The sequence below is a fragment of the Caretta caretta genome, chromosome 2 (assembly GCF_965140235.1).
Source record: "Caretta caretta isolate rCarCar2 chromosome 2, rCarCar1.hap1, whole genome shotgun sequence".
Classification (NCBI taxonomy): Eukaryota; Metazoa; Chordata; order Testudines; family Cheloniidae; genus Caretta; species Caretta caretta.
This window is the reverse complement of record NC_134207.1, coordinates 75,426,418-75,442,450: the sequence shown is the minus strand read 5'-3', so window position 1 is coordinate 75,442,450 and position 16,033 is coordinate 75,426,418. Positions and strand designations below refer to the sequence as shown.

Below are 16,033 nucleotides of genomic sequence, written 5' to 3'. Positions count from 1 at the left end.
AGCCGCTCACCTGAGGCAACCCCCTACCTCTCCCCCCACACCAGGCTGTTGCTCGTCGCTGGAATCCTGAGGAGCAACCCCTCAGGCAGGGCTGTCCTTAGGATTTATGGGGCCCTACACAGTATTATTAAACTGGTGCCCCTATACCGGACAGCAGCCTGAGCTCGCAGCCCAGTGGTGGGGGGAGGGAAGAGGCAGTAAAGGATAACAAGATGCCCGGCCCGCATCATGCTGGTGGAGAGTCACAGTTCCCCACAGAGAGCCCCGTACCCTCTCCCTCATGCAGAATGGACATGCAGAAGGTACCTAATTAAACTTGGGAATAAAAAAATGTCAGTCACAGGTTTTTTGATATGCCCTGAAGTTTGCCAGACATTTATTTGCAAAAACTTTGTAGTAAGGGTGAGTCAGCTGTCTTGCTAAACACAACATTAAATATTATGGAATACATGATGCAGCTTTTCTCTGTTTTACATTTTCTTAATCAGTATTTCTAAGCTGATTTTTATATTTTAAATGTACTCTTAAACCTTCACAAAGTAATCATTCCAGATTACTACATATTTAACTCACTGAAACAAAGACATAATTTTAAATTAGTCACAGAGGTTTAGTGTGTTTATAACAATGTTCATTGCTTTAACACGGCTGCTACTCTGAAACCTAATTGACTTTGTGTGATCTCCATAACAATAGACATGTTTATGAAATTTCACCAACTTTAAAAAATGTTTCTAAAGATTTTAGGCATAACAAAGGATTTTATATCTTACTAAGGTACTTATTTTGCTGGAGGGTTCTCTTAAAACTAGTTCATCAGATAGTCAGAACTAAAGAAAGGGAAACTCTTTGTCCAGCTATCTGGAAGGAAAGGGGTGTTGTCCCTTTAAAGGCTCTGTTCAATGAGGGAGACAGGGATGGACAGAAAGGACAGGAAGACTTTGGAAGTAAATTTGTTTGTTTTTGTTTTTTTACTATAGTAATTAAAATGTGTATTTTAGATAAGGGTGGTCTTTTGAAAGATTTTATTTAAAAAACTATAGGTCTGAAAATCCAAGCACTTAAGGCTAAAGATGATTGTGCATCTAAAAATCTATGCAAGGATTTTTTAGAGATGTGATTTTATAATCTTCAACAGACTAATTAAATATTTTTAAAGCAAATTGTAAACTAAGGTCCTGTAGACTGCCATGTTCTGAGCAAATATTACAGTAATGCACAACTGTTTTTTGTCAGTAAATTCAGAAACTGACAGTATATACCTGGGGGTTGGCAAATGCCTGTTAAATGGCTTCATTACCCCTTGAATGGCTCTTTAACAGTTTCAATGTTGTGCTAATAGGTCTGGCAGGCTGGAGGCTTTTTCACTTTTAACTACTAGATCCCCTCCTGAGGAAGACTCCCCAGGCTGCAGCAGCCAGCTGTGGGAGCCTGCAGGAAGGGTCAGAACAGGGATAGGAGAGTCAGAAGGGTGGACACTAAGACCCAGCAGTTCCCCAAATTTTCAGGGGCCCTACGCAGCTGCACATGCCTAAGGACGGCCCTGCCCTCAGGAGTCTGTCACCTGTCCCTGGAACATTGCAGGGGGTTGCCTGTTGCTAGAACCCTGCCAGGGCCCTGCTGGCTGCCAGCTCCAGAATCCTGCAGCCCCTGGGGCTGAAGCAGAGAATGTACCAGAGGTCTCTGGAAGTCATGGATTCTGTGATATAAACGTAACCTTACTTATGAGTGGTCTAGTTACTAGCTATGGTTCTTCCATCTTCTCAGGGAGGGCAAGCTTTGGAGAACATTGATATTCTGGAGGTTCCTGAGTGGAAGCATAAACTTCTGTTCCAGACCAGCAAAGGACAGACATCTGTGTATGGTATGAAGATGTTTAGCTATCTAGTGATAGCATATCTCAGAATGGAGGGGGCTCATAAGTTAGAGGCAGCCCTAATAAATATGCCCTGCCTCAGAACATAACCAACCATCTGGAGTTCCTGCTCCAGGAGATGTTCACTTTCATCACCAGCCTTCAATGGATGAAAAATTCATTGTAAAAGCAACAAAATGCTGATTAGCACAGATATGCAATACAGCCTCCTTCCAAGCACCTGCGTCCATGCACAAACTCAACTTCTTGCCAGCCCTGGGGTATTTTAACACAGACTGCCACCCTCCAATGTAATTGGGACTCTTTAAAGCCAGTGATGGACCAAACACACACACTCTAGTCTTATTTGGACTCATACCAGCCAGATTTTATTGGGACTCAGTTTACAGGTGGTCCAGGACAGTGCAGGCGAGGCAGATTTACAAGGTGTGCTGTATTAGACCGGAGGGGTCTGTACAGCTAATTGTGACACCACAACCCAAACTAATATCCGTGAGGAACTTATAAAAATGTCATAACTGCGTGTTTAACTTTCTTCTTCATAACTGCGTGTTTAACTTTCTTCTTCATTCCCCGTGTCATAAATATAAAGGGAAGGGTAAACCCCTTTGAAATCCCTCCTGGCCAGGGGAAAGCTCCTCTCACCTGTAAAGGGTTAAGAAGCTAAAGGTAACCTCGCTGGCACCTGACCAAAATGACCAATGAGGAGACAAGATACTTTCAAAAGCTGGGAGGAGGGAGAGAAACAAAGGGTCTGTGTCTGTCTGTATGCTGCTCTTGCCAGAGACAGAACAGGAATAGAGTCTTAGAACTTTTAGTAAGTAATCTAGCTAGGTATGTGTTAGATTATGATTTCTTTAAATGGCTGAGAAAAGAATTGTGCTGAATAGAATAACTATTTGTCTGTGTATCTTTTTTGTAACTTAAGGTTTTGCCTAGAGGGGTTCTCTATGTTTTTGAATCTAATTACCCTGTAAGATATCTACCATCCTGATTTTACAGGGGGGATTTCTTTATTTCTATTTACTTCTATTTTTTATTAAAAGTCTTCTTGTAAAAACTGAATGCTTTTTCATTGTTCTCAGATCCAAGGGTTTGGGTCTGTGGTCACCTATGCAAATTGGTGAGGCTTTTTATCCAACATTTCCCAGGAAAGGGGGGGGTGCAAGTGTTGGGAGGATTGTTCATTGTTCTAAGATCCAAGGGTCTGGGTCTGTAGTCACCTAGGCAAATTGGTGAGGCTTTTTACCAAACCTTGTCCAGGAAGTGGGGTGCAAGGTTTTGGGAAGTATTTTGGGGGGAAGGACGCGTCCAAACAGCTCTTCCCCAGTAACCAGTTTTAGTTTGGTGGTGGTATCGGCCAGTCCAAGGACAACGGGGGTAATATTTTGTACCTTGGGGAAGTTTTGACCTAAGCTGGTAAAGATAAGCTTAGGAGGTTTTTCATGCAGGTCCCCACATCTGTACCCTAGAGTTCAGAGTGGGGGAGGAACCTTGACATGGTGGCACAGTGGTGGGATTAACCTGAAATCATTTTGAGATCCAGTTGAGATTTTTTGAACTAGAAATACAGATTTTAAAAAGGAAATTTTTTTTTTCCTTTGGAAAGGAAGTCCAGAAAGCAGTTGAAACTGAAAGCTGAAACTGTGGCCAAGCAGAGACAAAAGGGGATTATCTTTGTGAATTGCAGGTTTTCTTTGCCTGGAGGCAGGGTACTTAACTCCTGCAGGGAAATTCACAGTCTTCCAACCCAGAGGTTTTATTTTCTTTTCTTCCTAAAAGTAAATAGGGGGTGTGTGTTCTACCCATTTGCTTTTTCTTTGGGCTGGGTAAGCAGGTTTCCAAGCAGTTGGAGGTTTTTTGCTTTAATTTGGGCCCAGAGCAGAGACAAGGGAATTGTCTTTTTCTGTAGGCTGACAATCACTATCAGAGAATAGGTATTCTATTGCAGCACAGCAAAATTTTACAGCCAAGTTTTGTTTGTTTATTTCTAAACCTCGGGTGTAAAGTTAGTTAAAAACAGAGAGGTTAGAATGACCAAATCCTCAGCTCGACTACAGCTGGAATTAGCCAAATTTCAGGCTGAGGAAAGACAAAGGGAACATGAAAGACAGATAGAACTCATGCGGCTGAAGAAGGAACAAGAAAGGGAGGCAGCGAGAGAAGCAGAACAACACCAAGCGGCTGCTCACAGGAGAGCTATGGAAGCGAGGGACAAAGAACTGGAGGAGAAGGAAAAAGAGAGGAAGTATGTGGAGGAGATGGAGAAGATAAAGGCTCAGCAGAATAACCCAACAAACCCTAGTAATCCTTCTCCAAGTACCACTTCCCATCCCAGAAAGTTCCCCACCTACAAGGCAGGCGATGATACTGAGGCCTTCCTAGAAAACTTCGAAAGGGCCTGCCTTGGGTACAACATCTCTACTGACCAATACATGGTAGAGCTGAGGCCGCAGCTCAGTGGACCCTTAGCTGAGGTGGCAGCTGAAATGCCTAAAGAACACATGAACAAGTATGAACTGTTTAAATCCAAGGCGAGAGTCAGAATGGGGATAACACCCGAGCAGTCTCGTCGGAGGTTCAGAGCCCTAAGGTGGAAACCAGACATGTCATTTACCCGACATGCCTACCACATTGTGAAACATTGGGATGCCTGGATATCAGGAGCAAGTGTTGAATCTCCAGTAAATTTGCCCTTCCTAATGCAAATGGAACAATTCTTAGAGGGTGTTCCTGAGGAAATAGAAAGATACATCCTAGATGGGAAACCCAAAACTGTAATTGAGGCAGGAGAGATTGGAGCCAGATGGGTGGAGGTGGCAGAGAAGAAGAAAACTGGTCGCAGTTGGAGCGGAGACCAGAAGGGACCACCCCAGACCACACTCTATTACCGGGGGCCGCCCAAAGCCCCACCTACCTCCCAAAGAGCCCTCCAGACCCCTTATCGTCCCACCACCCCGTTCTCCAGCAACCCTCCTCGCCCCAGTGACCCGTCAGCTGGACGATGTTTTAAGTGTAACGAGCTGGGGCATGTAAAGGCCAACTGCCCCAAGAACCCCAACAGATTACAGTTCATTGCACCAGAATCACACCAGAGGTCCACAGGCCCAGATACCTCCCAGATACCCTTAGAGCGGAGGGAAACTGTGAGTGTGGGCGGGAAGAAGGTCACCGCGTGGAGGGACACCGGAGCACAAGTGTCAGCTATCCATGCTTCCTTAGTGGACCCCAATTTAATCAACCCAGAGATCCAAGTGACGATTCAACCCTTCAAGTCCAACTCTTTCAATTTGCCTACAGCCAAGTTGCCTGTCCAGTACAAGGGCTGGTCAGGAATGTGGACTTTTGCAGTCTATGATGATTATCCCATCCCCATGCTGTTGGGGGAAGACTTGGCCAATCATGTGAAGCAGGCCAAGAGGGTGGGAACGGTCACCCGCAGCCAGGCTAAACAAGCCGTGAGGCCTAGCTCTGTTCCGGAAACTTCTATCAGGACCTGGTCAGAGGTGATGGACCCGGACCCCAGGCCAATGTCTGCAACAGCAGTAGTGGATACAGTCCCAGAGACCCAGACGGAACCAGTCCCAGAACCGGAACCAGCCGAACAACCAACACCAGACCCCGTGTCAGCACTGAATCCAGTACTTGCAACCTCAACACCAGAGGGCCCCACCGAAGCTGAACTGGCAACAGCCGATAACTCTACACAAGAGTCTCAGCCGGAGCCTGAATCCCAACATAGTGCACCAGCGGAGAGCGGTTCACAGTCAACAGAAACAGCTCCATCCCTTATATCGCTTCCAGAGGGACCAAGCCTAGGTCCCCAATCCAATGAGGGACTGATGTCTCCAGCATCAAGGGAACAGTTCCAGACCGAACAGGAAGCAGATGAAAGCCTCCAGAAAGCTTGGACGGCGGCGCGGAGCAACCCACCGCCTCTCAGCTCTTCTAATCGATCCAGGTTTGTTGTAGAAAGAGGACTTTTATACAAGGAAACTCTTTCTGGTGGACACCAGGAAGACTGGCATCCTCAGAGACAGTTGGTAGTTCCAACTAAATACCGGGCCAAGCTCTTGAGCTTAGCCCACGATCACCCTAGTGGCCATGCTGGGGTGAACAGGACCAAAGACCGTTTGGGGGGGTCATTCCACTGGGAGGGAATGGGCAAGGATGTTTCTACCTATGTCCAGTCTTGTGAGGTGTGCCAAAGAGTGGGAAAACCCCAAGACTAGGTCAAAGCCCCTCTCCAGCCACTCCCCATCATTGAAGTTCCATTTCAGCGAGTAGCTGTGGATATTCTGGGTCCTTTTCCGAAAAAGACACCCAGAGGAAAGCAGTACATACTGACTTTCATGGATTTTGCCACCCGATGGCCGGAAGCAGTAGCTCTAAGCAACACCAGGGCTAAAAGTGTGTGCCAGGCACTAGCAGACATTTTTGCCAGGGTAGGTTGGCCCTCCGACATCCTCACAGATGCAGGGAGTAATTTCCTGGCAGGAACTATGAAAAACCTTTGGGAAGCTCATGGGGTAAATCACTTGTTTGCCACTCCTTACCATCATCAAACAAATGGCATGGTGGAGAAGTTTAATAGAACTTTGGGGGCCATGATACGTAAATTTGTAAATGAGCACTCCAATGATTGGGACCTAGTGTTGCAGCAGTTGCTCTTTGCCTACAGAGCTGTACCACATCCCAGTTTAGGGTTTTCCCCATTTGAACTTGTATATGGCCATGAGTGAGGGGCCATTGCAGTTGGTGAAGCAGCAATGGGAGGGATTTACACCGTCTCCAGGAACTAACATTCTGGACTTCGTAACCAACCTCCAAAACACCCTCCGAACCTCTTTAGCCCTTGCTAGAGAAAACTTACAGGATGCTCAAAAAGAGCAAAAAGCCTGGTATGATAAACATGCCAGAGAGCGTTCCTTCAAAGTAGGAGACTAGGTCATGGTCTTAAAGGCGCTCCAGGCCCATAAAATGGAAGCATCGTGGGAAGGGCCATTCATGGTCCAGGAGCGCCTGGGAGCTGTTAATTATCTCATAGCATTCCCCACCTCCAACCGGAAGCCTAAGGTGTACCATATTAATTCTCTAAAGCCCTTTTATTCCAGAGAATTAAAGGTTTGTCAGTTTACAGCCCAGGGAGGAGACGACGCTGAGTGGCCTGAAGGTGTTTACTACGAAGGGAAATGTGCTGGTGGTGTGGAAGAGGTGAACCTCTCCATGACCCTTGGGCGTATGCAGCGACAGCAGATCCAGGAGCTGTGCACTAGCTACGCGCCAACGTTCTCAGCCACCCCAGAACTGACTGAACGGGCATACCACTCCATTGACACAGGTAATGCTCACCCAATTAGGGTCCAACCTTACCGGGTGTCTCCTCAAGCTAAAACTGCTATAGAACGGGAGATCCAGGATATGTTACAGATGGCGGTAATCCGCCCCTCTGAAAGTGCATGGGCATCTCCAGTGGTTCTAGTTCCCAAACCAGATGGGGAAATACGTTTTTGCGTGGACTACCGTAAGCTAAATGCTGTAACTCGCCCAGACAACTACCCAATGCCACGCACAGATGAACTATTAGAGAAACTGGGACGGGCCCAGTTCATCTCTACCTTGGACTTAACCAAGGGGTACTGGCAGGTACCGCTAGATGAATCTGCCAAGGAAAGGTCAGCCTTCATCACACATCTCGGGCTGTATGAATTTAATGTACTCCCTTTCGGGCTGCGAAATGCACCCGCCACTTTCCAAAGACTTGTAGATGGTCTCCTAGCGGGATTAGGAGAATATGCAGTCGCCTACCTTGACGATGTGGCCATATTTTCGGATTCCTGGGCAGACCACCTGGAACATCTACAAAAAGTCCTTGAGCGCATAAGGGAGGCAGGACTAACTGTTAAGGCTAAGAAGTGTCAAATAGGCCTAAACAGAGTGACTTACCTTGGACACCAGGTGGGTCAGGGAACTATCAGCCCCCTACAGGCCAAAGTGGATGCTATCCAAAAGTGGCCTGTCCCAAAGTCAAAGAAACAGGTTCAATCCTTCTTAGGCTTGGCTGGTTATTACAGACGATTTGTACCGCACTACAGCCAAATCGCTGCCCCACTGACAGACCTAACCAAAAAGAAACAGCCAAATGCTGTTCAGTGGACCGGAAAGTGTCAGAAGGCCTTTAACAAGCTTAAAGCGACACTCATGTCTGACCCTGTACTAAGGGCCCCAGACTTTGACAAACCGTTCCTAGTAACCACAGATGCGTCCGAGCGTGGTGTGGGAGCAGTTTTAATGCAGAAAGGACCTGATCAAGAATTCCACCCTGTAGTGTTTCTCAGCAAAAAACTGTCTGAGAGGGAAAGCAACTGGTCAGTCACTGAAAAAGAATGTTACGCCATTGTCTACGCTCTGGAAAAGCTACGCCCATATGTTTGGGGACAGCGTTTCCACCTGCAAACCGACCATGCTGCACTGAAGTGGCTTCACACCGTCAAGGAAACTAACAAAAAACTTCTTCGTTGGAGTTTAGCTCTCCAAGATTTTGATTTCGACGTCCAACACATCTCAGGAGCTTCTAACAAAGTGGCTGATGCACTCTCCCGTGAAAGTTTCCCAGAATCAACTGGTTAAAATAGTCCTTGAGATGTGGAAAATATTGTTAGTCTTTATGTACTTGGTAGTATATTTAGAGATGCATGTGTCTTATTAACTCTGTTTTTCCTAGAGCTCCAGGAAGAAATCCCAGCCAGTGTTTCACCCTAGCTGAGATTTGGGGGGCGTGTCATAAATATAAAGGGAAGGGTAAACCCCTTTGAAATCCCTCCTGGCCAGGGGAAAGCTCCTCTCACCTGTAAAGGGTTAAGAAGCTAAAGGTAACCTCGCTGGCACCTGACCAAAATGACCAATGAGGAGACAAGATACTTTCAAAAGCTGGGAGGAGGGAGAGAAACAAAGGGTCTGTGTCTGTCTGTATGCTGCTTTTACCAGGGACAGAACAGGAATGGAGTCTTAGAACTTTTAGTAAGTAATCTAGCTAGGTATGTGTTAGATTATGATTTCTTTAAATGGCTGAGAAAAGAATTGTGCTGAATAGAATAACTATTTCTGTCTGTGTATCTTTTTTGTAACTTAAGGTTTTGCCTAGAGGGGTTCTCTATGTTTTTGAATCTAATTACCCTGTAAGATATCTACCATCCTGATTTTACAGGGGGGATTTCTTTATTTCTATTTACTTCTATTTTTTATTAAAAGTCTTCTTGTAAAAACTGAATGCTTTTTCATTGTTCTCAGATCCAAGGGTTTGGGTCTGTGGTCACCTATGCAAATTGGTGAGGCTTTTTATCCAACATTTCCCAGGAAAGGGGGGGGTGCAAGTGTTGGGAGGATTGTTCATTGTTCTAAGATCCAAGGGTCTGGGTCTGTAGTCACCTAGGCAAATTGGTGAGGCTTTTTACCAAACCTTGTCCAGGAAGTGGGGTGCAAGGTTTTGGGAAGTATTTTGGGGGGAAGGACGCGTCCAAACAGCTCTTCCCCAGTAACCAGTATTAGTTTGGTGGTGGTAGCGGCCACTCCAAGGACAACGGGGGTAATATTTTGTACCTTGGGGAAGTTTTGACCTAAGCTGGTAAAGATAAGCTTAGGAGGTTTTTCATGCAGGTCCCCACATCTGTACCCTAGAGTTCAGAGTGGGGGAGGAACCTTGACACCCCGGTGTCCATTTTGAATCTCATGTGGTGCAGGTGGGGGCACTAGGGAAATGGCATAGGTTCTGCCATGGACAGAGGCGCATCAAAAACCCTGTTCATATTAATAACTTTATAGGCCCATCTGCCAGAAATCCCCCCCAGCCATATATTAATAATAACAAACTTGGTGGCAGAAACTCACCAGGCACCTGTGCTTGCTCTGATGCTGGTTCTGCAGCAGGCTGCTCCCCAAGGCCATTCCCAAACAGCTCCTTTGATTACAAACCTAAAATGTGCTATAGCTGCTCCAGCAGCATAGCCTCTTTGGGTACTGGCCTCAGCACCAGGGTCACTTCTTGGCCTTCACCTGGTGGCTCGCTCTCCTCGGGTGGTGCCTGTAACAGGGGGTGGGAGTTATAAGGTTACTATCCCTGTGCAGTAGATTGTCTTGCATCAGTCTGGGATAAGTGCTTGCTACCATTCCCAATACCCAGTCGAATTCCTTGTAAAAGAGGCAGGAAGACTGGGAGTTCCCAGAGGTGTCGCTAGCATCCTAAACTTCGTAGTACTTGATTTGCAGCAGCTTGTTTCACTCTCTGCATTTTTCTGCTGTCTGGTCGATCCCCAGCACTTCCAACCACTCAGATATAGTTATGTAAAGATGATGATGATGATTTCTTGTGCTATTGCTGAAGTAGAATGTCTTGCTCACCTCAAACCAGAAGTTAACCAGAATTCGGCAGTGTTCCTCTGGCCAGCTAGCACTTGATGCAGAACTTCTTAGAACTAGCTAGGCTAAGGCAAATGAGGGTTGACTGTGTTCCCAGTTGACCACGCCACATGGAAATGAAGGTTTGAATGCCGAGCAGCTGCATTTAAACCAGGAGGTTGTTTTTACTTTCCAGGAAATGAGTGGGAAGTTTTGGGATTGAAAGACTGGGAAGCACAGTCCCAGGAGATTGTAACGTAGTGTTAATGGACTCAAGATCTGAGTCTGGCGACCTGACTAGGCAAAATGCCTGAGCTTTCCACATGGCAAAATGCCTGAGCTTTGTCACACATGACAGTGGGACTCTGGTTCTGACCCACCTCCCTTGCAGTTGACTTGAGTCAGAGGGGTTTCTGGCAGAGTCTGACTGATTTCTGTGTGGGCTTAAACCGGAGTCAGAGTCCAAGTTTAGTGTGCTGTGTAAAGAGACAAACCCTTACCTGCTAGTAAGAAGAAAAGGAACCTGTAACAGAGTACGCTAACTGAAGTGCAACCTCTTCATGGCTGGGTCTGGGGATCAGCTATCATCTGGTCTAGAGCCCTCTTCTGTCACTCGCTCATCCTGTGGCCCCTTCTCACTCTCCAGGACTCAAGGTGCTCTCTCTTCATGACTCAGCCCTCCAACCAGGTTACTATACAGTCTGTTCCCTGCACCCCCTCCCTTCCAGGGTATCAAAGCCCAGCTAGGTAAACTGTCCATATGCCATCTCAGGCAGTCCTCCGTACCAATTCTAAGTCCGTGCTACTTTCCCAGTGGCTGGTAGCTACCTGCTACTCAAGGTTCTAGCCCATAAACCCTATAATCAGCAGCCAAGGTCTCCACAGTCTCCACCCTCGCTATTCTTTTCCTGGGCTTCTTCACACTCTACCTTCCACAGGCTTTCTTCCCCACAGTATCTCTGGGTAAAACCTTCCTGCAGGGCTAGGATCTCAGGCCTTTTACCCTCTGGATTTCCTCCTACCCACCTTTCTGTGCATGGAGATTGACTGCAGATGCTCTCTCTCTACAGTCCCCTTCTGCTACAAACTTCTTGGCTTTGTACTTGCTCAGCCTGCTCAGACCCAGCTTCATCATCAATAAGCCTTTTTCAATCCCTGGCTCTCCCCAACGTCCAGCCTGTATGGTTAATAAGTCCCTTCTGAGCCAGCTTGGCCCTCTTCAGGGCTGGGTGTGGGTGAACGTCCCATCACAGAATCTGATACTGAAAATTCTTACTGACAGGCTTATGCTAGTGACCCCAATGAGTAAGGACTACTAATAGCGATGGAGGTTTACAGGCTTGAACCCAGAAGAGAAGAGAAAAGAAATGACAATATCTCATGACAGGTACTGGTAAGTCAATTTATTAACTTTCCACTATTGTCCTCAGCTATGTTGTCAACACTGCCTCAAAAGTTAGCTGACTAGAGTTGACTAAAAATTTCAACTTTTTAATTTTAAAAATAAAACATTACTAATGAGTCCCTAAAGTTTAGACAGGATTTACTGTTATATACATTTACCTTCATTTTCCCTTATCAAATGTTGCCTTCTATTTATCTGGCTGGCTCACCTGTGGCATGCAAAATACCAAGGTTCTAATGAAAGGCTACATACAGCCCCATATTGTTACTATTGATTATTTCAGTGCTTAAATTGTAAACTGGGAAAGGGACTGTGTCTTTTTAGTTTGTGTTTGTATACCATCTAGCACAATGGGACCCAGATCCTGATTGAGACCTCTAGAGGCTTAGTACAAATAATAAACAATAATAACAATATACTTACACATAGATTTTCGATAACAATTGTATGGGTCTACAGAGTTCTTGCTCTTTTAAAAATGACATGGATCAGTCATGAGTTTCTTATTTCTTGAAGATAAAATGCAAAAGCAAGTAAGTCTTGAATAACATTTCTAGTTAATGTATCCCTCTTAAAAATATACCCTCTTGGACAAGCTGAAATCTAATTGTTTTAAAGGAAAATAATTTAATGAAACATCAATCTGTTTTCTCACAGCCACTTGTAACTCTGTGCTTCCAGCTTTGTGCTCTAAGTTTCTAATTGCAAGGGTTAATATTTATTTTTTTCTACAAAACATTTTGAGTGTCCTTTATCCTCCCCTGAGAGTCTTTATTCTCTCTGGCACCATGGGAGAACTGGTGTGGCACAGGAGTGAGCCTTTTATAACTGAACTTGGGGTAGTCACACAACTACAACATGAAACAGAAGACAGGGATATCTCTTGGTTTCTCCACCTCCAAGAAATATTTAAGAACTCACACAGTTTTTAAACATTTTAAAAACTTTTCTTGGAACAGAATAGGCAATACTTAGAGCAGCTGCTTGATATTTCCTAAGTAGGCAACTGTAGCCTCACACTGCAAGCAAATAACTAAATGTCCATTGCAATGTGTTTTTGATGCCCTCTGCCCTCTCTGGAGGCTGCCATAATCTTCTGCATAAATCTCATACAGCTGCTGCAAAGCCATTAGTTTGGTAAGACTATTTAAAGTTCCTATTCTAACTCCCACAGCTGGGAGAGAGCCTTAGATCACACCAGTTACTGATGCAATCTGCACATATTAACCCAGCCAGACCTTTTCATTTTGGGGAGAGAAAAATAAAATCAATGGAAAGATTATAAAAGATGTACTTGTTTTCTTGCTAACATATTATCAATCAAATTCTTAAATATCCACATACTAATCAATTCTTAATGTTAAATACTATAAACACTTAGATGGTAAATTCCCGGGGACAGGGGTTGTGCCTCATCCTGTAGTCTTCAGAGTAACAGCCGTGTTCGTCTGTATTCGCAAAAAGAAAAGGAGTACCTGTGGCACCTTAGAGACTAACCAATTTATTTGAGCATAAGCTTTCGTGAGCTACAGCTCACTTCATCGGATGCATACTGTGGAAAGTACAGAAGATCTTTTTATACACACACAAACCATGAAAAAATGGGTGTTTACCACTACAAAAGGTTTTTTGTACTGTAGTCTGTACTGAGAAAAACAAACTATTGGCACACTAAAAATAATATAGCTACTTTAACTGCTAATATGTAACAAAGTCTTAGGCCTTGTCTACACTTGCAAGTTTCTGTACAGTCAAGGTGTGCACACTGCCAAGCCACTTAGTGTGGAGAAACTGCACAGCTGCAGCACTATAAAAAAAAAAAAACCCACTCCGACGAGAGGCCTACAGCTTTCTGCACCAGGGGTACAGCGCCGTGGTGCCGGTGTAGACACCTTGGTCGATTACAGTGCTGCAATTGGCCTCCAGGAGGTGTCCCACAATGCCTGTTTTCATCTCTCTGGTCATTCGTTTTGTTGTACCAATAAAATAAAAACCAGCAGGATCTTATTAAAGGGAAAAAGGCAAAATACCACATTTATTGTGAATACAGAAAGAATCATAGTAAGCAGTTAGTTCTAGTTATAACATTCCATTCAATCTCATATTTATTCACACATTCATTCATACAAACACACACACACACAGGTTCTGCAAGGTTGTTATCATAGTTACCAGCCTTAGAGTTGCTCATGCCAAGCCACTGGCCAGGTGGCCTGGACATGAGGAGGGAGCAGGGCCTTGTCAGATGCTCATCTGATGCTCCTGGAAGTTGGTTTGCAGAATCAGACCCCAAAGTTCTCACTTTTTAGAGTCTATTTTTATAGGAATTTCTTCCTATGCCAGTCTATGGGAATTGCTTCATCATGCTGTTGCTGAATCAATCAGCAGATAGCACATTCCTGACGGCTCCAAGATGTTATCTTGTTCTTTGGTTCTCCCATTCTTGAGGCTGTTGGGTGGATTCCAGTCTGCCCTCCGGGGGGTCCTCTGGTTATTTCCACTTGACGCCTTCTTCAGCCGATGGACACTGGATTCTTAGGCTGGCACCTCCCTGATCATTCAGTTATTATCCACACCAAGCATCCATCCACATACATCCTCTATCTCTATTTTAATCACAATTGTTAATACAACAAAAGGGTGGGGAGTCTCTGGGTGTTGTTTCTGTTGTTGGAGTATTGCTTTGAGTCTCTCTCTCTGTGAATTGCTTTGAGAACAGACTCTGTCTTAGAATGTACTAACACAATTAGCAGCTTGCAAGTTTCACACATAGAGGGAGAGAAACAGTACCAAAAACCAAGAGACCTCTTAATTAGTAATACTTTGGAATTTAAACTCTGGGGAATCAAACTCATTTGTGATTTTAATACAGAACTTCTTTAATATGATCCAACAGTTTGAACTCTACTGCCCTGCCCTCAGGTGACCATCCGTTATCCCCACCCTGTAAATTCCTTGGGAATTTTGAAAGTCCCCTTCCTGTTTGCTCGGTGATGCGTGCAATGGTCTCAGCGCATCTTTCCAGGTAGCCATGCCTGCTCCACGCAGCAGTCGATCCCCCGCTTGAAGCAATGCCGAGCTGCTGGACCTCATCAGCATTTGGGGAGAGGAGGCTGTCCAGTCCCAGCTGCGCTCCAGCTGTAGGAATTATGATACCTATGGACAGATTTCATGATGCATGACAGAAAGGGGCCATGACCGGGACACGCTACAGTGCAGGGTCAAAGTGAAGGAGCTGTGGAAGGCCTACCACAAGGCACGGGAGGCAAACTGCCACTACGGTGCTGCGCCCACAAGCTGCTGGTTCTACAAAGAGCTGGATGCGATTCTCGGTGGTGACCCCACCTCCACTGTGAAGGCCCCTGTGGATACTTCAGTGTCTCATGTGCTGGTGGAGTGGATGGAGCCAGAAGGAAATCTTGGATGAGGATGTGGAGGGGCAGGCGGACCCAGAGGCAGAGGATGACTCTGAGGTCAGAGATGCAAGCAGCCAGGAGCTCTTCTCTACTCCAGAGAAGGCTAGCCAGTCACAGCTGTCGGAGCTTGGCAAAGTGCAAACAGGAGAGGAGGCCCCTGGTAAGTGGATTTGATTTTTTGAATCACTGAAGCGAGTTGTTGGGGGCAGGAGGGTTGCAGACTGCAGGCTTGTGTCTGTATGATGTGCATACCACCACATGCCTAGTCTGAGTGGTGGAACAGGTTGTTGTCTGTCTGCCTCAGAGACCTCCAGGAAACTCTCTTGGAGATACTGGGCAATCCACTGCCGCAGGTTCTTTGGCAGAGCTGCTTTGTTTCTTGCTTCATTAACGGTAACTTTCCTGCACCACTCTGCTTCACTGGGGGTGGGGACCATTGTGGCACACAGGCGAGTCGCAGAAGGGCCAGAGCGGAAGCCACAGTCTTGGAAAAGACCCTCCCTTGATTCCCTGCTCACCCTCAGCAGCGAGATATCTTCCATAATGAACACAGCCTGTGGAAAACGTGGAGACAGGAATGATTATAAGCCCCCCCCCCCCCCCCAGTGCTGGCTCTCTCCAAGAGTCAGATGGCCAGTGTCCCGTAGGGTCTGGGAACAATTATTTACCCTGCCCCTGCGGCTACTCACCATTTTGGGGGGTTTGCGGTTCATGTATCCTTGCCTGAGGTCAGCCAGTTAGTGACTGGTATGTGAATAGTGGCTATGTTTTAAATCATTGGCCTGTGTGTTGCAAACAATACTGCTTCTGTAAAATGTTATGTTTTGGCTTCACAGATATGACTTTGACAGCCCAGCCTCCCTCTTTGTTATCAGCGGCTGAATGGCTGCGCAGAATTAGGAAGCAGCCACGAAGAACTGAAGAGGACTTTGTCTGTGATGT

The 16,033-nt window shown here is 45.8% G+C and overlaps 1 long non-coding RNA gene across 1 annotated transcript in view; it reads right to left on the bottom strand.

The window, feature by feature from the left end:
- LOC125632421 (uncharacterized) overlaps positions 1 to 16,033 on the bottom strand; it is a 31,251-nt gene that overhangs the window by 4,713 nt on the left and 10,505 nt on the right. The window contains exon 2 of the long non-coding RNA XR_012666987.1: positions 9,764 to 9,956. This is a non-coding gene — a long non-coding RNA (uncharacterized LOC125632421). The remainder of the gene's footprint in view (positions 1 to 9,763; positions 9,957 to 16,033) is intronic.